Source organism: Lithobates pipiens, unplaced genomic scaffold (assembly GCF_037356315.1).
Source record: "Lithobates pipiens isolate NorthernLeopardFrog02 unplaced genomic scaffold, aLitPip1_a1.2 Scaffold_25, whole genome shotgun sequence".
Taxonomy (NCBI): domain Eukaryota; kingdom Metazoa; phylum Chordata; class Amphibia; order Anura; family Ranidae; genus Lithobates; species Lithobates pipiens.
Window position 1 is genome coordinate 140,814,844 of NW_027507787.1, and position 25,590 is coordinate 140,840,433.

Genomic DNA, 25,590 nt, shown 5'->3' on the forward strand with positions numbered 1-25,590 from the left:
TGGGGTTAAAGCCAAAACATTCCTAACCGCTTCTTACATGGGCATTAAATTTTTTCCAGATCTTTCCAAATACACACTTCAATTAAGGAGACAATTGAACCTGGTCACCAAAGGTCTTCAAAACTAGGGATGAGCCGAACCCCCCCCCCCCCCGGTTCGGTTCGCACCAGAACTTTGGAACGGACTGAAAATTCGTACGAACTTTAGAACCCTATTGAAGTCTATGGGACTCAAACGTTCAAAATGTCCTAAAAAGGGTTTGGGGACCTGGCTCCTGCCTCAGGGGACATGGGTCAATGCCTAAAATGTTTTTAAAAATGGCTGTTTTGGCGGGAGCACTGATTTTAATGATGATTAAAGTGAAATATTCCTTTAAATATCATGCCTAGTGGGTGTCTATAGTATGCCTGTGAAGTGCCACGCGTTTCCCGTGTTTAGAACAGTCTCTGCACAAAATTACATTTTTAACGGAAAAAAAGTCATTTCAAACTGCTTGCGTTTTTAATGTAATATCTGGTTCCGGCAATATGGATGAAAATCATTAAGAAAAATGGCATGGGTAGTCTCCCCCTGCCCATTACCAGCCCCTTTGGGTCTTGTATGGATATTAAGGGGAACCCCATACCCAAATTAAAAAAAGGAAAGACGTGGGGCCCCCAGGCCCTATATACTCAGAACAGCAGTATACAGGCAGTGCAAACAAGACAGGGACTGTGTAGATTTATTGTGTTAAGTAGAATCTGTGTGTAATTTTGAACTGGTACAAGTGTAGCTCCAGTCAAAAAAATCTATTTTTAAGCTTTTTGGAAAACATAGGGAAGGGTTATCACCCCTGTATAATTTGTTTTGCCGTCCATCTTTTTTCATCTCACTTCATGTTGTCTCCATTTGCAAGTAGGAGACGTTTGTAAGTTGGATGTTTGAAAGTAGGGGCCTGCCCTATATGCTCTGCAGAAATGGCAGAACAAGGTGTTGCCACAACATTGTAAGCCCTCAAAGTGACTCTTGGTGGGCGCTGGAGTGCCCTGCTGTGAACGATTATATCAAGAATTGTAATTGCATGCCATTGTTGAACAGTGGTAGAAAAATTGACCTTTGGTGGTTGTGGTGCTGGTGCCACAACACTATAAGTACTCACAGTTACTCTGGGTGGGCACAGGAACGGGCCCTGCTGTGAAATAATATATCAAGAATTGTAATTACATGCCCCAGTTAAACAGGGGCTGAAAAATTGGGCTGCTGGCACTGGTGCTGGTGCCACGACACTGCAACCTCTTCCATATACTCTAGTTGTAGTGCAGGAATGAGCCCTGCTGCAAAGCATTGCATCACAAATTGTAATTAAACGCCCCTGTTAAATAGGGGTTGAAAAATTGGACTGGTGGCATCACCCAGAACCAAAAATGTTTTTCCAACATATCAGCGGAGGAGGAAGAGGATAGACAATCAACATAACAGGGCAGTCACTCAGCATCAGCATAGGCAGTCTTGAAGGGATGTGATATTTTTAAAAAAAAATATTCGGTTACATCAGCTTCAGGTGCTTGGTAGCTGTGGGTGATCCAAGACTGATTCATCTTTATGAAGGTCAGTCGATCAACCGAGTCGGTGGACAGGCGCACCATGTGATTGGTTACAAAGCCACCAGCAGCACTGAAGGTGCGTTCCGAAAGAACGCTGGATGAAGGACAGGCCAGTAGCTCAATTGCATACTGTGGAAGCTCTGGCCAGTGATCCATCCTCAAGACCCAGTAAGCCAGAGGATTTTCAGTGGGAAAGGTGTCCAAGTCTGACCTTGCCCCTAGGTATTCCTGTACCATGTAAATTAGACGCTGGCGATGGTTGCTGGAACTGATCATACCTTGGGACTGCGGACTAAAAAATTGTCTGAACACATTGGTCAGACGGCCACCTTCTCCACCGCTCCTTCTGACCGATGCCTCAGCAACACGTTGTCCAGGACCAGGAGATTGTAACCTCCCAGTCTCTGGGAACGTGTTGCACAGACCCTTCTGCAAGGCCTCCCAGAGATGTCTCATCCTCTGCTCCCTCTGCGATGGCAAGATAAGGTTGGCAACCTTACCCTTGTACCGTGGATCAAGGAGAGTGGCCAGCCAGTAATGGTCCCTCTCCTTGATCCGAAGAATGCGAGGATCCTTCCGCAGGCTTTGCAGGATCAGGGAGACAATGCAGCGTAGGTTAGCTGAGGCATTCGGTCCGGAGTCCTCTGGGTCACTAAGGACAACATGATCTGCAGCTACCTCCTCCCAGCCACGTACAAGTCCACGGGTTTCTTGGGACTGTAAATCATTCCTACAAGACTGCTGATGCTGAGTGCCAGCCTCCACCTCCATGCTGAGACAATCCTCCTCCTCCTCCTCCTCCTCCTCGTCCTCTTCCTGTGTGATGGGTGGGACAGCAGGAACACTGTCTGGATAAAGGGGCCTTGAGAGGCAAGGAAATCCTCCTCTTCCTGCCTCTGTTTTGCCTAAAGTGCCCTGTCCATTATTCCACACAGTGTATGCTCCAACAGGTGGACAAGAGGTACAGTGTCACTGATGCATGCACTGTCACTGCTCACCATCCTTGTGGCCTCCTCAAACGATGACAGGACAGTGCATGCATCCCCAATCATGCCCAACTGGCATGGTGAGAAAAAACCGAGCTCCCCTGATCCTGTCCTGGTGCCGTAGTTGCACAGGTACTCATTGATGGCCCTCTTCTGTGTGTGCTGCAGCATGGCCAACGTTGAGTTCCACCTGGTGGGCATGTCACATATAAGGCGGTTCTTGGGCAGGTTCAACTCCTTTTGGAGCTCAGCCAGCCGAGCACAGCCATTAAATGATTGACGGAAATGCACACAGACCTTCCTGGCCTGCTTCAGGACATCCTGTAAGCCCAGGTACCTGCCTAAGAACGGCTGCACCACCAGGTTAAGGACGTGAGCCACACAGGGCACATGGGTTAGTTGTCCCTGTCGGAGGGCGGCCCCTAAAACGCCTACGGCGCACCGCTGGTTCTGAGGACAGAGCACTGGAAGAGGCCATGGAGGAAGAAGAGGAGGGGGTGGAGGAGAGAGGTGTGTCACAACAAGTAGCAGCATTTTGGAGGCGTGGTGGCGGAACAACCTCCAACACTACTGCACCTTGTCCTGCATCCTTCCCAGCTGCCAGAAGAGTGACCCAATGGGCCGTGAAAGACAGATAACGTCCTTGTCCATGCCTACTGGATCATGAGTCAGCGGTAATTTGCACCTTACCGCTGACCGCCCTGTCCAGTGAGGCAAGGACATTGCCTTCCACATGCCGGTAGAGAGCCAGAATCACCTTCCATGAGAAAAAGTGGAGTTTGTGGACCTGCCACTGAGGAACCACACATTGTACAAACTCACGGAAGGGGGCAGAGCCTACCAACTGAAAAGGCAGCAGTTGAAGTGCTAGCAATTTAGCCAAGCTAGCATTCAACCTCTGGGCATGTGGATGGCTGGGAGTGAACTTTCGGTGGTCCAGCAGCTGGGGCAGGGACATTTGCCTGCTATAATCGGACGTGGGTGTACTGCTAGCAGAGTGCCCGGAAGCACTTGGCTGTGACACACCTAATTCTACACCTTCATTCCTCTCAGAGCAGGTTTCAGAGAGGACTGAAGGTCTAGTGGGGTTGGAGATGCCAGCTGATGAGGAGCAAGGAGAGGTCCGCTTTGTTCTTTGGTGTGGGTCTTTAAGGTACGCTTGCCAACGAGCTGCATGGCAGGTCAACATATGTCTGGTCAAGCATGTGGTGCCCAAGCGGCTGATGTTTTGGCCACGTGAGATACGCTTGAGACATATGTTGCAAATAGCAGCGGTGCGATCTGATGCACTCGTCACAAAAAAGGCCCACACCAAAGAACTTTTAGAATAACGCGCAGAGGCAGCGCCCTGCACATGCAGAGCTCTGTGGTGTGATTCAGTCAGTGTGCTGCCCCTATGCTTGCCCCCGCAGGGCATCCTGCCTCGTTAGACATGTGCCTCCTCCTCCTCTCTCCTGCCAGGTACCCACGTGGAGTCAGTGACCTCATCATCCCCTCCCTCTTCATCGCTGGAGCAAACCTGGCAGTATGCTGCAGCTTGTGGAACATGACTGCCAGATTGCTGTCCTTCTTGAGCATCCCCTCTCTCTGCGCTCACGCTACTGCCTTCCTCTAGCTGAGTATCATCATCAGAGCCTACAAAACACTGGGCATCCTCTAACACCCACTAACTCCTACAGACGCCAACACACTACACAAAGCCGCCGCGCTGTTGGCCTTATATAGTGTGGGGTGTGTACTACACAGCCTGAGCTATGATTGGCCATAGGCACCCTGCCTGTGGCCAATCATGGCTCTCCTCGCTGCCGGTGCTGTGATTGGCCAAGCATGCGGGGTCACAGTGCATGCTTGGCCAATCATGAGCCAGCAATGCACTGCGAGGCAGCGGCGGCAGCGACAGAAGAACCGAAGAGGGGGACAAGACCCCCGAAGTCGGAAGAAGAGGCTGCGGCGACGAAGAAGAATGCCGGGCTCCTCCGCTAGCAAAAGAGCTACAAGAAGATGGCGGAGGAGTCCGGCGAGAAGACCCCCGAAGACGGAAGACCCCCGGAGCTGTGCAATAAATTATTTTATCTTGTGTGTTGTGTTTTTTTGTTGTACTTTATTTTATAGGTGAATGGGTAGGGGTACATTGTACCCCATACTCATTCACATAGGGTGGGAGGCCGGTATCCGGGGGCCCCCTTATTAAAGGGGGCTCCCAGATTCCGATAAGCCCCTCCCCCGCAGACCCCGACAACCAACGGCCAGGGTTGTCGGGAAGAGGCCCTTGTCCTCATCAACATGGGGACAAGGTGCTTTGGGGTGGGGGGGCCGCGCGGCCCCCCCCTTTACCAATGCACCCCGAATGTTGAGGGCACGCGACCTGGTACGGCTCAGGAGGGGGCGCTCGCTCGCCCCTACTTTCCTGGCCGGTCGGGTAGCGTGCTCGGACAAGGGTCTGTTGTGGACTTGGGGGGGACCCCCACGCTGATTTTTTTTCGACGTTGGGGTTCCCTTTAAGTCCATACCAGGTGGCGGGGCCAGCGGCGTCTCCTTCACGGGCCCAGCCTACCTGGAGACCCACTCGAAATGAGCGGACTTTTCTCCGGGCGGGAAAAGTCCGTTCATTTCAAAAGTACGGCGGACTGGCACACACACAGCCGGATTGTCTGCCGAAATGCGAGTTCGGCGGGAAGATTGAAGTGCAAAACTACTTTCTAAGTCCGCCGTACTTTTGGGTCAAAAAAGTATGCCGGAGGATACACACGGGGGGATTGTCTGGCGGACTTCAGTTTGCCGGACTTTTCCACCCGCTTGTTTGATCGTGTGTACGCGGCATTAGAGTTTGGGAAGCTTACATTTCCTGATGTGAATCCAAGGGTTGGCACCCTCAGAGATATATTATAGGCAGAATCCTTGCCTTTTTACAATTGGGCGTAGAGCTGAAATTGGCCCTACATACTTTTAAGGGCCATGTCTCAACCTCATTGGTTTTATTCCAAAGACCGCTTGCTACACATTCTTTAGTCCGGGGGTTTTATGCAAGGGATGATGCAGATTAATGCACCAGTTAAATCACCTTTAACCCCTTGGAACTTGAATTTCTCGGGTGCTGCCGCCACCATCTTGGGTATGGGAATCAGGAAGTGGAGCCTTTCGGCTTCGTTTCCCGGTTCCCTACTGCGCATGCGCGAGTCGCGCTGCGCAATAAAGTTGGTCTCCAATGTCTCTGGGATCCATGTGTTTCCCAGCAGGCAGCGGGGGACTTTCGGAAAGGGGCGTAGATTCTGCGGAAAGGGGCGTATCTTCTGCAGAATCTACGCCGGAAGTGGGTGCAGATACCTGTACTGTACAGGTACCTGCACCCCCCTCCCCCCTGAAAGGTGCCAATTGTGGCGCCGGAGGGGGGGAGGGTTCCAATGAGCGGAAGGTCCACTTTAGGGTGGACCTCCACTTTAAGGGGCAATATTCCCCCTATTCACTAGGCCTCCTTTGCTCAGATCTGCAAGGCCACAATTTGGTCTTCGGTCCATACATTCACAAACTTTTACCAAGTGGATATAAGAAGGAATGAGAATATCGCCTTCTGGCGCAGTGTGCTGCAGGCAGCAGTATAAGTCCTCAAGGTCTGGGGGTGCCCTAGGGGTTGTCTCTCCCTCCCCTCAAGTAGCATTGCTATGGAACGTCCCACTAAGTAAATACTTAAGGCTCTGTGTCCTATGATGTACGATAAAGAAAATAATAGGATTTTTATAATGGCTTACCTGTTAAATCCTTTTCTTGGTGTACATCATAGGACACAAAGGTTCCACCCATCTTCTTTTATGGGGTTTAAGTATATTGTTTATATTGCTTGGCTGCAAAAACGGAGATACTCCTGGAAGGAGGAGCGGTTATATAGGGCAGTCAACTTCCTGTATTGGGTGTGCCAGTGTCAACGCCTGAAGGTAGCTATAACCCACTATGTAAATACTTAAGGCTCTGAGTCCTATTCTGTACTCCAAGAAAAGGATTTTACAGGTAAGCTGTTATAAAAATCCTATTATTCTATCCCTTCAGGCATGTAACAACCCATGTGCTATTGGCCTCCAGACTAATTATAAAAAGACTATGGAAGTCTGACAAGGTCCCAACCGTTACACACGCACACACACTATTGATCTGGTAAACCTACACTGCAGTTATGAGACAATAATGGCCACCAGCAATGGACAGGCTGCAAAGACCAGAGAAGTATGGAGACCCTTGGCAGACTGGTCCAAAGCTGTGCAGCAATGTAACATTTCCACATTAGTCTAACTACTTCCTTGACCAAGCAATATGTAAGTTTCACACAAGTCTAGTTGTTTATATAAGTATATGAACGTTTTAAATTATAAGTTATCAGGGTTAATACCCACACCAAACATATGAACGTTGGGTCTTCTCTCCTCCTGTGACACAAAAGTGCTCCCATGTGGGGTGTCGGGAAAGGAGAGGAGACCAATGATATTAAAATCTGTCTTAAACAAGATGCCAAGCAATCTGTTAGCTATACATGCGCTTCTCATGTACGTATTATAAGCTCAATAACGTTACTGCATGACATACAATGTTCACATTGTTATATGTATTATTAAATGTATTTACCTATGAAAAATTGAATAAAAATCTATTGAAATAAAAAAAAGAATCTACAATATATAGCCTTAGTGAGCTAACTTAACTGTAATGAACTATGGAAACCCAATCTTGTAAAACTCTTCACTGCAGGGATTTCATCCTCTATCTATGCAGCACACCCTGCATTACCAAAAGTTCAGAGAATAGAAGAGGATGGGACCTTCCTATAGTGAATATTTTTACAGGATGCAGTTGCCTGAACAACATGGGATATCTTTCATTACAGGTACAGTCAGAAACCATGAATCAGACTGAGACAGAAGTACAATTAAATCACACTTGTTTATTAATAAAAATAAAAAGGTAAATAGAAAAAGTGTAGTCAAGCATAGCCAGAGTCCAGTAAACAGATCGAGTAGTCAGCCAGTCGAAAGTTCATTAACCAGATCAGGTAATCAGCCAGGCCTGAAGTCAGGGATCCAAGGAGAGCAACTGCAAGCAGGATAAGGAGCCAGGAGGGATGTCAGCAAGCCAGTCTTGAAACAAACCGCAGGAGATGGTTCCTTGTGATGTGACCAATGCGAAGGCAGAGGAGAAGTGAGCTGGAAGGCTTTAAATAGGCAGGTCAGATGAGCATCATCGGGAACAGCTGGTAACTGTGGAGAAATAAGAGAGCTGGCAATTAGCCGACAGCTGAGCAGCCAGCCCAAAGGAGGAAGGGCTAAACCAGCCCTGACACAGTGAGGGGAAAAAGTATTTGATCCCCTGCTGATTTTGTACGTGTGCCCACTGACAAAGAAATTATCAGTTTATAATGTTAATGGTAGGTTAATTTTAACAGCGAGAGTCATAATAACAACACAAATATCCAGAAAAGCGCATTTAAAAAAAGTTATAAATTGAGTTGCATTTTATTGAGTGAAATAGGTATTTGACCCCTCCATAAAACATGACAGTACTTGGCAAAACCCTTGTTGTCAATCACAGAGGTCAAATGTTTCTTGTAGTTGGCCACCAGGTTTACACGCGTCTCAGGCGGGATTATGTTGCACTCCACTTTGCAGATCCTCTCCAAGTCATTAAGGTTTCAAGGCTGATTCTCATCCTGGAATACCCATCCATGACCCATTTTCAATGCCCTGGCTGAGGAAAGGAGGTTCTCACCCAAGATTTGACAATATATGGCTTGAGCAAGGGGTCCTTCATGGCGTAGTGTGTTACCAATTGTTTTCTTGGCGACTGGTCCCAGTTGCCTTGAGATCATTGTTTGACAAGATTATCCTGTGTAGTTGTGGGCTGATTCCTCACTGTTCTCATGATCATTGAAAGTTCCACAAGGTGAGATCTTGCATGGAGCCCCAGACCAAGGCAGACTGACAGCTATTTTGTGTTTCTTCTATTTGTAAATTATCACACCAACTTTTGTCACCCTCTCACCAAGCTGGTTGTAGCCATTCCAGCCTTATGTAGGTCTACAATCTTGTTCCTGACATCCTTGGGCAACTCTTTGGTCTTGGCCATGGTGGAAAGATTGGAATCTGATTAATTGATTTCTTCTGTAGACAGGTGTCTTTTATACAAGTAACATGCTGAGATTAGGAGCACTCCCTTTAAGAGAGTGCCCCTAATCTCAGCTCATTATCTGTATAGAACCACCCTGGGAGCCAGAAATCTTGCTGATTGATAGGGGATCAAATACTTATTTCAAATAATTTGCAAATCAATTTATAACTTTTTTGAAAGATAATTTTTGGGATTTTATTGTTGTTAGTCTGTCTCTCACTGTTAAAATAAACCTACAATTAAAATTATAGACAGAACATTTTTTTGTTAGTGGGCAAACATACAAAATCATCAGGGGATCAAATACTTTTTTCACTCACTGTAAGTTAGCTCACTGAAGCTATAGAGAATTTTTTTGTTAATTTTTTTTTTTTATGGCTTAACTTTATCTTTAAACTTAGGCAGCCAGTGCCTCCTTCCTTTATTCTGTCTTTCTGTCTATTAGTTAATTCAAAGCATCACTTGAATACATTATAAGCTTGTTTTGGCATTATTCAAAGAACGCAAAGCAATTTTGTGATTGCCTTGGATGCAGTCAAAATTTTAATTCATACACTATGAACAATTCCTCAGTTCAAACCTAATCACATTATAATGTGCTTGGCAACAATCTAAATATGCACGCAAGAAATGGAGGTAAATTGAAACATAAAATAGCCAGGGAAAGAAAACAAAGATAATCAACGCTTAAAGGTATTTTTGGAGCACAATGTGTATGTAATAGACATGAATACAGTATAACTGATGTTGCTCACCTTATTAGTAGCTACCCGGCCACCCAATTACATCCTCCAACTTTCCCATTAAAGAGACCACACCTTTAACTTGGAGTAATTAGTGGCCGTAGCAGCCTCTTTATTAATTAAAACATATAATAAACATATCAAACCAACAATGAACTTATCAGTTAACTGAATAGACTGGCAAACGAGTTGGTCTTCGGCAGGGCCTTCCCTCTCCCCACCCCATTAATTTACCAATCAACCGGCACTGCGATCATATTAACTGTACCAGGCCTAAAGCTGATATGCTAGCTCAGAGGCCACCAACTCTTTGACCGCAGTGCCCCCCATTCACCATTTTTCATATAACCCTTGTTATATGGCTTCAGCAACGAGCCCATCTCTCCAATGGGTCCCGCATCAACTTCTCTGTGGGGAGGGGTTATCTTCCTTTACCTGCACCGACCAACATCCGCCACAGCAAGCAAGGATAAAACCTTAACCTTGTGCGCACCTCCACACCCTCAAAGCTCGTTCGATCCCCCCCTGGAGACCTAGGGACCACAGATCAATCCCCACGTCGTTCAGGTGAACCCCATCCGCCCGCAGGTACCTCCACGTGTCCACCTCCAGCTCTACATGTCTCACAGCCAGCCCACCATTGCGAACTACAAAACGGCTGACGTCCTGGTTCACCTTCTTCCTAGCCTTGTTGACCTTATCTACAGACCTGGCGAACCTCCACGTGGACCTGGCGACCATGTCTGACCAAACTATGATCATTCCGGGAAAAGCCGCCCTAAGGGGGAGGAAATCGTATTTGATGTCCCGGGTAATGTCCAATTTGGTGCGCAAGCCCAAATCATTGCCCCCCAAATGCAAGACCAAGACGTTCGGGGCTCTATCAAAACCAGCGAACCGGTGCACCTCCCGAACCATCCTGCTCCAAAGCATGCCCGGGAACCCGAACCACTTCAGGTAAGCCTCCCGCCTGGAAATGCCCAGCTGCCGACCATCCGGCCGGACATCACCCCGCCCAGCACCCCAGCACACATAGGAGTGCCCCATAATCCAGACCAACCCTGGTGGACCATCTGAAAGAAAGAAAGAAAGAAAGAAAGAAACAAGAAAAAACAAAAAAGAAAACCAAATAACCTTCACAGTGCAAGTATGAACACAAACCCATGCCGACATCCCCTCAGAGCTACCCAACTACACACATAACAGCTCCGGTCGCACATAGGACCGAAACCTCTGCGATTCCCACCGGCCGATCCGTTTTACCGATTCCTCATCTAATCCCCACCGAACCGCCTCCGTTGCGGCCCCGATCCTGAATGAATGGGAGGAAAACCTCTCCCCCCTAAACCCAATGCCTGTAGGCATTTCCGAAAAACCCCTATAAATTGGAATCGCGACAAATAGTCCCCCCCGGTGTATCAGCAACGGACCCAGCAAAGCCGGTCGGCAATCAAGAAACTCACGCAGGATGAGAACAGGACATAGCTGACAGCCCGGAATTGCGAAAACCACAACTTCCTTGCCTTTACCGCCCTGACCGTTTTGGACCTGCGTACCTTCATGATCACTCTGTCAGTCAAGCAAGCGACGTCCTCCAGAAACAAACCGCCCCGCCCCCGTTTTGAAGGGCTGACCAATTCCCCTATGCGGAACGCCCCAAAAAAAGCCAACACGAACGCGGTTCTGAACAACAAGAACTCGTACCCCGAGGCGCACACCACCCGCAGCTTCTCACAAAGCCTGCCCAATAATCCAAAGGACACCGGCCTCCTGTCGTCCTTCACCTGGCGCCCCTTCCGATAACCCCGCACCGCCTGACGTACCCAAAAATCTTTGGTCCAATCTGGCTCACCTCTCAACTTGAACCAGAACGCTAAACCAGCCAACTTCCGCCCCACACTGGAAAGCGATATTCCATCTTCCAAATTCCTAGCGACAAAGTACAGCACCAGCAGCCGGTGATCCCTTATCCCCGCCTGCACCTGTCCACACAATGCTTCCCACTCTGCCCATGTCCTCTCATAAGCCGACCACGTTCCCCCACTCACCGACCTTCTGATCCAACCGGCGAGTCTTCCAACACAAGCCTCCACAGGCCCTCCGGGCAGGGTGTCCCGTGCTCCTCCGCTGTGGGAGCCAACTCCCGGAACTTGTCCCACTGAAAACGAGATAGTGCATCAGCTATAACGTTTTCAACCCCCGGCAAATGCACAGCATGTACAAATATGTTCAGTTGCATACAGCGAAGGACCAAATGTCGCAGCAAACGCACCACCGGTGGGGACGCCGCCGAAACCTTGTTCAGCACCTGTACCACCCCTAGGTTGTCCACATGGAATCGCACTTTCCGATCCCGGAAGGCTTCCCCCCAAAGCTCCACCGCCAGCACTACCGGAAACAGCTCCAGCAGCACCATGTTCCTTAGCAGTCCCCCAGTCCGCCAGGACGAGGGCCAGGGGCCCGCACTCCACGCCCCTTGAAAGAAAGCCCCAAACCCTGTCGCCCCAGCCGCATCGGTGTACAGTTCCAGATCAAAGTTACTCACCGGCCCCGTCATCCACAAAGCCCGTCCATTGAAGCGATCCAAAAAGATGTGCCATACCCGGAGGTCCTCCCGATGTTCCTTCGACAATCTCACGAAGTGCTTCGGGGAATCCACCAAACCCGTACTGGCCGCTAACCGCCGACAGAAAACCCTTCCCATCGGTATAATTCGGCAAGCAAAGTTTAACTTCCCCAGCACAGACTGAAGAGTCCTGAGCTGAACTTTGCGGACGCCCACCAACCCCCGTATCTCAGCCTTCAAAGCCTCCAGTTTGTCCATCGGGAGCCGGCATTCCATCGCCTCCGAATACAAAACTATGCCCAAAAAGCTAATCGCTGTGGTCGGCCCTTCCGTCTTGTCCGGGGCCAACGGAATGCCAAAACTCTCCGCCACCTGCTCCAGCGTTGTCAACAGCACCGCACAGACCGCTGACGCTCCCGGTCCCACGCACAGGAAATCATCCAGATAGTGGATGACCGAGTTCACTCCCGCGACGTCTCTGACCACCCATTCCACGAAGGAACTGAAGCGCTCGAACAACGCACAAGACACGGAGCACCCCATGGGCAGGCACCTGTCAACATAGAACTTGTCCTGCCAACAGCAACCAAGCAGGCGAAAACTGTCAGGGTGCACCGGCAACAATCGAAACGCCGATTCGATGTCCGTCTTCGCCATGAGCGCCCCCTTACCATATCGTCGAACCCAGAAAACTGCCGCATCAAAAGACGTGTATGACACCGCGCTCAGCCTGGGGTCGATGGAATCGTTGACCGATCCCCCCCTTTGGGTGCGACAAGTGGTGTATCAGCCGATACTTACCCGGTTCCCGTTTGGGCACCACCCCCAAAGGAGAAACCACCAAATCCTTGATGGGCATACCCCTGAAGGGGCCAGCGACCCGCCCCAGCGCCACCTCCTTCCGCAATTTATCGGAAACCACCTCCGGATGAAGCATGGCAGACCGCAGGTTCCTCGACACCGGAGGGGCCCCCCCCATAACTGCCGGTATCCGAAACCCCTCCCCAAACCCCTGACCCAGAATCCGCGCCGCCTCCCTATCCGGATATCGATCTAGGAAAGGCTGCATCCTTGCCAGTCTCACCGGCGTCGTCCCTCTTATGCGCAGAATCTCCAACCCTGCCTTTTTCTTGTTTAAAACATCTAGAGACCGGGTGGGCTCCCCCACAACCAGAGCACTCGTGTTTGTACTTGCAGCTCCCTGCAAATCTACAACTGCCCTCGTTGTATTGCCAGCAGACTCCCTTCTTCCTAGCGGCCGATTGACCGGAAGTCCCAGATCCACCGCCCCCCCCCTGAAAAAACTGAGTCGGCATCCGCGCAGACGACATCAGGCGCATCCACAAGCTGATGTCCTTATGATCCCAGCGCAGCGTAGGTCTGACCGCCCTCCGTTGCCGAAACTGCTCGTCGTACCGCAGCCACGCCAGTCCCCCGTAGACTCTGTGTGCCTCCCCGATGGCGTCCAGATAACAAAAGAGAGCCGAACACTGCTCCGGGTTCTTCTCCCCTATCACACTGGCCAAAATCGCAAACGCTTGCAGCCAGTTCGGGAAAGTTCGCGGAATCAGCCGATACCGTCTCTTCTCCTCATCCTCCTTCTTGGTGTCATCCGGCTTTACCCTGTCCAAATTGAACTTTTCCAGGGGCAATAGTGAAAATATCTCCACGTATTCCCCCTTCCAAATCTTCTCCCTAACCTCCTGTTTCAAATGTGCACCCAGCGGTCCTTCAAAACACACGTACACTTCGCACCGCGCGGCATCCGCCAACCTGATCACGTCCTGTCTCTTGCCCGCATCCCCCCCCAGTCCCCCCCCCCCGTCCCCCGACGTCCCGGGTGGCACTGCGGCCGCCACAGCCACCGCCCCAGAGCCCGACCCCCACCCCGGCAACCTCTGCGGGTGCAGCGGGCGGAAGCGCCACCACCGCTTCCCCACTCAGCGCCGAGGCAGGCGGCACCGTGGCCCCCGACCCCTCCCCCCCTACCCCAAACGCCGGAGCAGCCCCCGGCGCACTCCCAGACCGCTCGTACCTACCCACCAACTCCTTCAGCCCCGCCAGGAAACCCAGCAGCCCCCCATCCGCCGGTGCACCGTCCGGGACCCGCGGGGCCAGATGGGGGCGAATAGGAGAGGACGCCCCCCCACCCACGCCTGTATCGCAGACCCCCCCCACCGCCCCCTCCCCCCCTGAAGTAACCCAGAGAAAAAACTGACTTACCGGGCCGCCTGGAAGAACTACCACCAGCCGCCGACCGACCACCGACCGTTGACGGACCGCCACCCGGCACTTCCTCCTCGGACACCGACAGTTCGCCTTCAGAACGATCCCGACACTGCTCGACCTCACCACTCCGCTGACTGGCTCCTCTTGCCCGCTCCGCGGGGGAGTTGCGCCTGGGCCGTCCCCGACTCCGCCCGGCGGTCGCCTTGCCAGCCTGCTCACTCTTCCTCTCGGCTCCATCCCCCAGTTCCTGCCGCAGCACGCTGGATCCACCCGGGCGCCCGTCCGGCGATTCGCTGCTCTCTCTGGACGGCGCGGTGCACCTGACCGTGGCCTCACCTCTTCTTCTGTGCTGGGGCCCTGCCCCTGCCGATGCTGCGCCAGGGGACAGGCCCGAAACGGATGCTGGCAGGGGTCTCACCCCCGTTCAGCCGCCGCCGGACCGGCTGGTGGCCGTGTGGCACTGCGCCCGCCCGACCGCCTCCTCCTCAAGGCCTCCGCTGCCGCCCGTGACGGCCGTTTCGCGGGAGGTTCGCGGGGGGCGGAGCCAGCGTTCCCCGCTCTGCGGAAGGCAGCAGCCCCGGGAGATTCCGGGGAGAACCGAGCCGGCGGGCGGGAGCGCCGCGCCCGACCCGAGTCTGCCCCCTGTGCCCGACCGTCCTCCGCAGCTGTCCCCAGCACCGCCGCCACCTGGTCACGGAGCCAGCGCTCCCCGTTGGCCGCCGCCGCGGCCTTCATCTGGGTCACCAAGTCCTGCAGCGAGGAGGCCATGATGTTACACTGTGAAACTTTCTCCCGCACTGACGCTGGGGCGGGCCGCGCTCACTCCTCGTGGCGCTAAGCCCCGCTCCCTAATGCTACAGCCTATCCTGGCTTTCCCCAGTTTACTGGCCTTCATGTCCGCTCTCCGCCTACCCCCCTTTAGTGGTCCGTCTCCGAGCTCTCTTTCAGATGTGTTTCTTGTTGAATTCGAATTTTGGCCCTATTGGGTCGATTTACTAAGGGCAAACAGACTGTTCACTTTACAACAAAAGTTGCACTTTACAAGGGAATAGGCTTCTTAGCTAAGTGAATGTAATGAGATTTTACTTTACAAAGAATACTCAATCATGTCCAATGAAAATAAAAAAAAAACAGCCCTTTTGCTTGCACATTGTTGATGGAGGTCAGTAAAGCTTTACCTCATTCACCAAGTGTAAAGCCTCTTGCAAAGTTAGCCATTTTCCCTTTAGTAAATCATACAAACATAGAATCAACCCTAATGTGGCTTTAACATGGGACCTGCATGCTATTCATTACTGAAGTACAATTAGATGAGCATGGCAAAAAAAAACACTTAAAGTGTATTTTATGGCAAGCCTTTTTTGATACTATTAATTCTATCAACGTTTTGATAGAATAAGGGAAGATTAGAACTCCTACCAGGTTTTATTGCAGTTTGAGGCTTATTTATTTTTGCATACGAAGCGAAGAAGAATGCTTTTTGTTTTCTCCTTTTCACACTGAAATCTTTTTTGGCTTGAACACATGTAAAATTATTTGCATTATAAAATATTATTAAAAAAAATATATATTTTGCTAAAAGAGATGCTAAATTATGTTTTCTTTATCACACTTTGTTTTTCTTTAGGATAGACATGGAAATGACATGAAAACAAGAAGAATTATTGAAGCCGCTTCACTGAAAAGAGTGAGTGGGGGGTGGGGAACAAACTTCGTTCATGTTGATGATGACCATAAAAAATGAAAATAGATGCACAGTAGGCAGAGTGTAAGACACACCAATTCTTAGTGACTAAAGCACAAAATTTACACACGGCACTGTTTGTAAATTGTTTTGGCATGTATGGTTTTAGTATTGGCAAATAAGCACCTAATGGCATTGTTTGGAGCAATAATTACACCTAAAGTATGATTCATGTTACACAACCTAACCTCAAACCTTGCTGGTTTGTACTTACATTCCACTCCTCACTCGTGACATAAGTATTTTCAATGTCTAATTCCTCACATTTTCTGTTACGGTCCGCATCTTGTCTTATTTCTTCTACCTCTATAACCTTTGGCCTGTGAAACAACTCTCTTTCTGCCTTTTATTCTACATGTTCTATGCTACCAGTGGGAATAACTTTAGGACTGACACAGGAGCATAGTACAGTCATGTTCAACCCTTCTTAAGATGAACAAAGATGGGTTACATGCATTCTGATGCTTGTACAAATATTCCTACAAATAATTGTAGTACATTCAATGACTTGAAGAATTTTTATTTGAAAGTACTTTAAAATGTAATTTTGCTTTTATCATTTGATTCTGTAATGAATGTAATTTTCCAAAACGAAAACCACTTTCACTGCTAAAATTTGCTAAAATTTGCTAATTCGAGAAAACATTTCTATTTTGCTTCTTTGAGTTTTTTTTGTCACTATGAACAAAAGGATTATCTGTCTCACCCAGGACTTGATCAGCGCCCTGGGGGCTTCAACATTCACCTATCACACCATCTTTAACACCCCCCAGGTCCCCTTATCACGGTGCGTGCTGGCGAAGAAGAGGAAATCCCGTAGTGCGAGCCAGAACGCGCTTACCCACTACCTCCTTCGTACAAGGGAAAGCAGCGGTATGGCTCAAGATGGCGCGGATCAGAGCAGTGTTGCCGCCGCTCCGGCCTCCACGCCGCAAACCTCCCCAGATCTCTCATCACGTAGGACACAGGCGGGTGATTACAATGCTCTCTCCAAGGCAGATCTCGATGCAAGCCTTGAGGCCATATATGATAAGCTGGCGTCTAAGTTTCAGACTGAGCTGCATAAAACCTCACACCTTGTCACAGGAAATAGCTGCTTTAGGCTCCAGAACTGAGAAGCTGGAAAGCAGACATGACAAGCTGGCAATAGCACATAATGATCTAAGCAGAGAGCATGAAGCCCTAGCGTCTGCGTTTACGGTGATACAGATGCAAGTCGAAGATCTCGACAACAGAAATAGACGCAACAATTTACATCTCCGCGGAATACCAGAGACTGAAACGGATCTTATCCCTACTGTTATTCGTTTGTTTAAATCTCTGCTTCCTGACTACGAGTCCTCTACCTTTTAAATGTGATCGCACCCATAGGGCTCTCCGTCCGAAACCCCCAGCAGGCAAACTCCCAAGAGATATAGTCTTATGCCTGAAAGACTTGCTCGTTAAAGAGGAAATCCTACGAGCAGCTAGAAATAAACAAAAAATCTTTCTGGATGACGTTCAGATCCAGATCTTTCCGGATATCTCGCCTGCCACCCTTGAAAGATGGAGGAACCTCAAGGAGATTACTTCTACACTTCAATCAGCTTGCATTCGTTACAGATGGGGCTTTCCATTCAAACTGGTAGTCCCCCACAATGGCAGCACATACTCCATGTCTACCCTTCAAGAAGGCCAGGATCTGTTGGTGAAACTGGGCCTTCTGGATGCTGCTGAAATTCGTAGGCTCCCTTCGACCCCCAGACCAGTTCCCATCTGGCAGACACCACCATCAAGGAGGGATAGGAGAAGGATTCGTTATGGGATCGGTGAGCACAGCGGAGGAAGCCCTCACTGAATATACTGACCTCATAATACTTACCCATAACTTTTTTCTTTCTTCGGGCCTCTGAGCGGGTATGTTCCCCATTTAACTTGGTTCTCTCGGGGCCACCCCGCGCTTGACTTATGTCCCTTGGTGCCGTGGCACGCTTCCCCCCCCCCCCCCCCAGCAGATTACAATAACTTTGGTATTTTGAAATTTATTGTTGCAGTGTAGCGCTGGGATTGAGACCTAGGTGTTTCGCAAATTTTTTTTCTTCAAGTTCTCAGGTAATGGACGGTTTCTTTTTTTTCCCTGATTACCTGATCCCACTAATATACAAATCTACTAGGACTACATATGTTTCGGACTATAGTTATGTCCATGGTTTTTGTTTTTTCTTGGTTTATTCTCTTTTCAATTTTTTTTTCTCCCCTTCCTACTTTTTGGAGACTAGCATTTGCCAACCTACCTCAATACTCCCAGTACTATTATGGTTATCTTAATCTGCCAATTTGCTCTCAGATTGAGATGTGTCTGTATGTTTTCTTGTATGTGTTAATGGCGGCCCCCCTGGCTATTTTACCTAGGCCCTGCCCCTCTCAGATTATGCGCCTCTTTCCTTACTCCGGTTGTGGGGCACTTCAGATGATCCCTCACTTAGTCATCACTCATGGCGATCACCTGTGTGTCCCATAACGTTAAGGGATTTAACTCCCCTAGGAAAAGACGTAAGGCGTTTTGATTTCTATAAACAAATAGATGCTAAAATTCTTCTTATTCAAGAAATGCACTTTACGCACAACTCTTATCCTAAATTTTTTTCATAGAAGCTTCCCTCAGGCCTTTTATTCCCTTTATACCACTAAGGCTAGGGGTGCCGCCATTTTCCTACATTCCTCCTTCCCTATGGAGGTGAAACGTGTTTATAGAGATGTGGCTAGTAGGTCTGTTATTATTAAAGGGGTGATACATAACAGGGAGTTGACGATCGCTAGTATATATGCACCAAATGATGCCCCAGCTACCTTTTTTTTTTTTTTTTTTTTTTTTTTTTTTTTTTTTTATATTTTTTTGATAAATTAGCCTCATTCCATTCTCCTCACTTAAATATAGGAGGAGATTTTAACTTGGTTGCTAACGCCACACTCGATCGCACCTCCCACACTTCCCTGTCCAAGGCCTTCCCCAGGTCCCTTGCCCATGGTTTGATAGAACATCAACTCTCGGACACCTGGCGTGCCCACAATATAGGGATCAGGGAATTTACCTTCTATTCCCATCCCCATAATAGCTCTGCAAGGTTAGATTACATTTTTGTCTCACCTATAATATAACAAATTCAACTCAAGCAAACATTCATCACTGTGTTTGGTCAGACCATCACACCACCTCTTTCACCACCACTTTCATTAAATTAGCCCCCACTTCACACTCAGTGAATCTCTCCTGACCAATGTGGACATAGTCTCTAAGATAGAGGAAGCGATAGAGGAATATTTTTCTATTAACGATCTGGGTATCCCATAAGGCCTTTCTTAGCCCTTGTACACACGGTCGGAGAATCTGTAGGAATGAGCCTTATCGGACCGTGTCGTCAGATAATCCGACTGTGTGTGGTATGCATCGGACTGATTCCGTCCAGATCTCCGTCCGACCCAATTTTCCAACATGTTGGAAATATTTCCCGACCAACTGGGCCGGACTGACCTAATCCGATCATGTGTAGAGCATTTTCATCGGACCAAGTGCCACGCATGCTCAGATCAAATTCCTACATCAAAGCTATTGGCTACTAGCCTGAATGTAGTCCCATCGTAACGAAATTACGTCATCACGTTCTGAAAGATCGGATTTTTCACCAACTTGGCCTGACCGTGTGTATGCAACAGTTTCGGACACAATCCGTCGGACTAAATCCGACAGGCAAAATCCGATGGATTTGGTTGGCAAAATCTCCGACCGTGTGTATGTGGGCTTAGGAGTAAATGTTTTGCAGAATCCTCCATTTGTAACAAATTGATAAATGGGAGGATTCTGGTTCTAACATGGGAAATAGATCATTTATATAAGAACACAGCCTCTTTACATTTGGAATCCACCAGATTGGAGATAAACCATAGACGACTAGAACTAGACTCCCTATTGACTAATAAAGTAGAAAAAAACTCTTAGATGGGCAAAGGCAAAGCATATACTGTTTGACAACTCAGCTTCGTCCAAGTTCGCACGTAAATTGAAACACACCTTACGCCCAACTCATGTATATAAATTGAACACTAGAGAGGGTCTCCTCACATTCCACCCGAAAGAAGTCTTAAGACATCTTAGAAAAATTCTATGCTTCCTTATTAACCCCTAATAAATGTCCCAGAAATTAATTCCTGGTTGGATACTGTTCCACTGCCTACTTTATCTTCATCACAAATAGAACTACTTAATTCCCCTATTTCCACATCTGAAGTCCTAAATGTAATTAAAACACTTAAGCAAGGTTCAGCCCCTGGCCCTGATGGTTTTCACTGCTATTTATTATAAAAAAATTGCATCCTCTTTGGCCCCTAGACTTGCCTATCTCTTTAATTGGGTGATGCAAGGTGGAAGCTTTCCTGAGGAAATGTTATTGGCAAACATGTCCCTAATTCCCAAACCTGACAAAAATCATACCCTACCGCAGAATTACAGGCCTATCTCGGTCATGAATAACGACCTAAAAAATTTCAGTAGGATTCTTGCAGGCAGACTAGCCAAATGAATCCCTTCCCTTATCTCCCCATTCCAATCAGGCTTCATCCACCACAGACTGATAACAGATAATATTCGGTTAGTGACGAACATTATCCAGGATGCTAACGAATATTCACGTAGTCTCCTCTTACTTAGCCTTGATATTCATTAGGCGTTCAATAGCGTTCAATACAAAGACTGGGGTTCCAGGGAGAGTTCTTTCACTCTTTTCATACTCTCTATAGAAACCCTAAAACTAGAAACAAGATCCCAGGCTGCTGCTCAGAATTCTTTAATATAGGTAGGGGGACTAGGCAGGGGTGTCCCCTATCCCCGTTAATGTTTGCCTTAGCCCTCGAATCCCTCACCATAACCATCCTGAATAACCCCAATATTTCCGGATATACGAAAGGCCCCCTAACCTACAAATTCTGCATGTATGCTGATGACGTCTTAATGTTTCTGACTAATCCACTAATCTCACTCCCCGATTTATTCAACACACTATGTGAATTTGCTAGAGTTTCGGGATTATCCATCAACCTGTCCAAATCCGCGGCCCTCCCCATAGGTATTCCTTCGTCAGAACTCTCCCATTTTAAACAGACATTCCCCTTCCATTGGTCTGACACCCATCTCTCCTACTTAGGAATAGTTCTTTCAAATAATTATAAAAAGCTATTTTCAGCCAATTACCCTCCCCTAGTTGCAAAACTAAAGAAAACCCTGAAGCTATGGTCAAACTTGCATATCTCCTTAAAAGGTCGAATAACAGCTCTTAAAATGGTTATTCTTCCCTGCCTCCTGTATATCTTCCTGTCCCTCCCAATTAAAATTTCCAAATCGTTCCTTAATGACGTTCAATCGTACCTTAATAGGTTTATATGGCAGGACAAGCCCCCCAGATTTGCCAGGGATGTTCTGTAACGCTCCTCGAAGCATGGGGGACTGGGTGTCCCGCAACTCTGGCTCTACTATGTGGCTAGTAGATTCTCACAACAAGCTCAATGGAACATCAGAAGCTCTAGGGTACCATGGGTTCAATTTGAACAGCAATCTATACTCCCCCTGTTTCTGCCGGGTATTATGTATTCCCATAATCCAACTAGCCGAAATCAAACCCATAAAAATGTAATTGTCTCGGATGGCTTTTGGTCTTTGGCACATGTATAGAAACAAATACGGCCTGGTTTCCCAGACACCCAGGGGTGTCTCGTATTTGGGGGATCCTAGATTCACATCATCCCATAATCCCCAAGCTGCATTCCGCATTTGGATCAAGCTTGACCTAGTTGCCCTGAAAGATATCCTGATTAACTCAAAATTTGCCACCTTTCAAGAGTTGCAATCCAGATTACAGATTCCCAACGTCAAATTCTTCCACTATTTTACAAATCCGTCACTTTTATTTGCAACATTATTCTGGCTCTTACTCCCTCCCTCCAACATACTTTGAAGACATTTGCCACACCGCACCTAGACAAAAAGGACTGATTTCAGGACTCTACAAGACACTGGATTTGGCGGTGGAGAAGGAGGGGTTGAACTATAGATCCAAATGGGAACATGAACTGGGACTGGATTGCAACACAATTGAATGGGACACAAACTGGAGTAATATGTGCCAATGCTCGAAAGCCTTATCAATCAGAGAAACAGCCATTAAAGTAATCACCAGAGGGTATTATACGCCCCTAAGGTTACATAAGCTCTTCCCTCAGGTATCTCACAACTGTTTTAGGGGTTGCCCCAACCCAGGCTCTTTCAGACACATATTCTGGGAGTGTGGCCGTATCCAACCCATATGGCAACAACTCTTTGATCTAATTAACAAGTTGGCCGGCTACACTATAAATATGGAGGCATCTCACTCATTGTTATTTAAGTCTCCACCAGATACCCCCAAGCACCTGAGGCGTCTAATCCATTCAATCTGTTTAGCCATGCAATGGTCTATAGCACTCAATTGGAAATCTCCCTCCCCTACCATTTGATCAGATTTTGTCACGAGTCGCCCTAATGATGCACTCAAAGAAAATCTATCACACTCTACATGACTCTGTTCCGGCGTTTGAAGCTAAATGGAAGCCGTGGTCTGTATTCAGACTTCTGCATTAGCTGTGCTAGTCCCTCCCCCATTCCTGGTTTAAAATTTGAATTTTTTTTCTTTCTCACTTCTTTTTTTATTTTATGCTCTTTTGGCCCTTTATTTTAGTGGCATTCTATAATATTGACTCTAAATGTTCATTCCGTCCATACGGATTACCATGCACTCAATAGTTTCGCATTAACTGACTCCTGTGCTATTGCTAGGAATTGATGAGTATGTTAATCTCTACATATTGTACATGATTTTTACCATGTAACATTATCTTCTTCTTCTGTATGGATATCTATGCTCAGCCACATGTTGGTTACTCTGTTTATTATTTTTCAATAAAAAAGTTTGAAAACCAAAAAAATTACTCCACTAATGATTTAACAAAGGTTCTTAAAGTAAAACACATTTCAAACAATGTTTTAATAGTGTATAGCCAACATAAAACGTTGCAAGCCAGCGTGGGTATATACCTACCACCAGTAACATGGAGGATTTGCCCTGGCTTTTGTCACTCGCATCATAACCCCAACACAGGGTCTAACCATAAAACCTATAGCTAACCTTTAAAGGCCAAGTTCACCTTTAGTCCATTCAGTCTTCTTGCAGCTCTAAAACTGATAGCCTGTACAAAGGTATGAGCACAGAGCTGTACCCATGATTCACTGATTGTGGGTGCAATGCTCTACAGGCTTCTGGGGGAAAAAATGCAATACATACAAATGCAACAGCCATAATTCCAGCACTAAAAATATGTTAATGCTGCAAAAAATATATATTTTGCAGAGTATATAGAAAAATTAAATGACAAAAGTGCAGCGCTGCACAGTACTTAGTGAATGACCATGTATTGAATAAAAAATTATAGTCCCATGTGCAGTCAATCCTATTAGACAGAAAGTAATTAATAGGTTCCAAAGATCAACCATGACAGTGTGGTGTGCCAGAACACTCACCAGAGAGAAAATTTAAATCAGCGTATGGTCATAAACTTGAAGATCCAGAGTATTACCCAGTGCTCCTTAGCTGTGATATCCCTTCACCATTCTATGTCCTCACCGGATATAAAAACATTATGAGCCTTGTATCAATATCCTGGATCCTGGTGACATCCTATTCTGAGTTGTAGCCAGCAGGGTAAACTTCCTAGGAGACCAGCAAAAATATGGGCCCCGATCCCAGCATAAGGACGCGGCATTAATGGTGTCAGTATGTAGGCCCCTTCCGATATGTTTTTTTCCTGTTCAAATTTTTTTTATTGAGGATAATAAAAAGGCAAAACAGAAACATATAATTGCGGGCGCAGCCGCTAGATGCATGGTACAATAGGTTTAGAACAACAAGAAACCAACAGTCATAAACAGTTGTCCAGCAGGTATTGATTCTGAAGTCTATCCATTTAAGGCTGAATATGAGACATATAAGGCAAAACATGTAAAACATGTAACCATTAGTTTATGTATTGTGCCTTACCCAAACCAATATTGTTTGTGCTTAATGGTCGTATTCGTCGTGTGTGACTGGATAGAAAGCATATTTTAATACCTGTATATGTCTATTGGGAGATTATGTTGAATACCTGCACAATCTGTTATATTCAGAGTTATAGTGTGGGAACAGATACCCAGGATTTTAATAACAACAATCGTATAACTACCATCCAAGGGGCACCATAGCCCTTTATTTTGGTCGCAATCATTTACCCTGAGATCTCTAACAAGTGTAACTGTAAACTTAGTCTATAAAAAATGTTGTAAGGAATCCATTTCAACGGGGAATGAACCTATCTGTCTTTGGGCTGTTAATAGAGAGCTCGGGAGTGTGGGGTTCCATCCCCCTCCCTCTCACCCCTACTGGGATCTAACTGTGAGAGGAGTGGGGATCCATAGATTGTAAGTAAATTATGCAATTACCACATCCCATAATTAGTGTGAGAAGTCATCCCAATGTTTATAAGTAAAGAGTTATCTGGGAAGTTGGAATCTACTCCAGTGGAGGTCAGTGAACAACAGGAAGGGGATTCACTAAGTCTTCCTAATCTTAAACTAGAGGGGAAGGTCTAAGAGAAAGAGAGTCCGGATAATGTTAGGGAGCAATATGTGAATGAGGAAGAGAGATACGACCTGCGTATCCCGGATTAACCCTTCCGATATGTTTTATGCGCATGCAAGTTCTCAAGGGATCCGCCTGCTTGTTGAATATGTTATCAGCGCTCACTTATTCCTATTTGTATATCGAAAAATGTACAGTATCTCACAAAAATGAGTACACCCTTCACAATTTTGTAAATATTTTATTATATCCTTTCATGTGACAACACTGATGAAATGACACTTTGCTACAATGTAAAGTAGTGAGTAGGGATGAGCCCGATGTTCAAGTCAAACGCCAGGTGTTCGCTGAACAGCGAACATTATGCAGTGCTCGCTGCAAATTCGAAAGCCGCGGAACACCGTTAAAGTCTATGGGAGATTAACTTGAAAAACCAAAGGTGCTTATTATAAAGACTGGTATGCAATTTATTGCAATAAAAAGTGTTTGGGGACCCGGGTCCTGCCCCAGGGGACATGTATCAATGCAAAAAAAAAAAAAAGTTTTAAAACTTTTTTTTCTCCAGTCATCTTCCAGGACGGCACACTTGAGATGACTGGTCCACCTGACAGGAAACACAATCAACAACAAGTTTAAAAGTTCCCACCCCTCCCTCAGACCTTCAGTTCTTGATTGTTTCCCACAGGATGGCAGCGAAACCAAGTTCTCTTTTTTTTGTGGAAGGGTCTGGGACCTTTTTTTTTTCTCAGGAAACATTTCCCCTGGGAGACTCAAGTAGACAGGGGGTCTGTGGTAGTCTCCACAGTGTCTGGGGGCCGTCTGGGGGAAGTTCTCCCGGATAGGGAGCCCATTAACGGCCTCACAGGACAGGGGAGTTGTCCTGGTAGTGCTGCTCCCCATTTTGGACTGTTGCC

The 25,590-nt window shown here is 47.4% G+C and overlaps 1 long non-coding RNA gene across 1 annotated transcript in view; it reads left to right on the forward strand.

Annotated features, from left to right (window-relative positions):
• LOC143929940 (uncharacterized) overlaps positions 1-25,590 on the forward strand; it is a 61,851-nt gene that overhangs the window by 14,434 nt on the left and 21,827 nt on the right. The window contains exon 2 of the long non-coding RNA XR_013262657.1: positions 15,882-15,941. This is a non-coding gene — a long non-coding RNA (uncharacterized LOC143929940). The remainder of the gene's footprint in view (positions 1-15,881; positions 15,942-25,590) is intronic.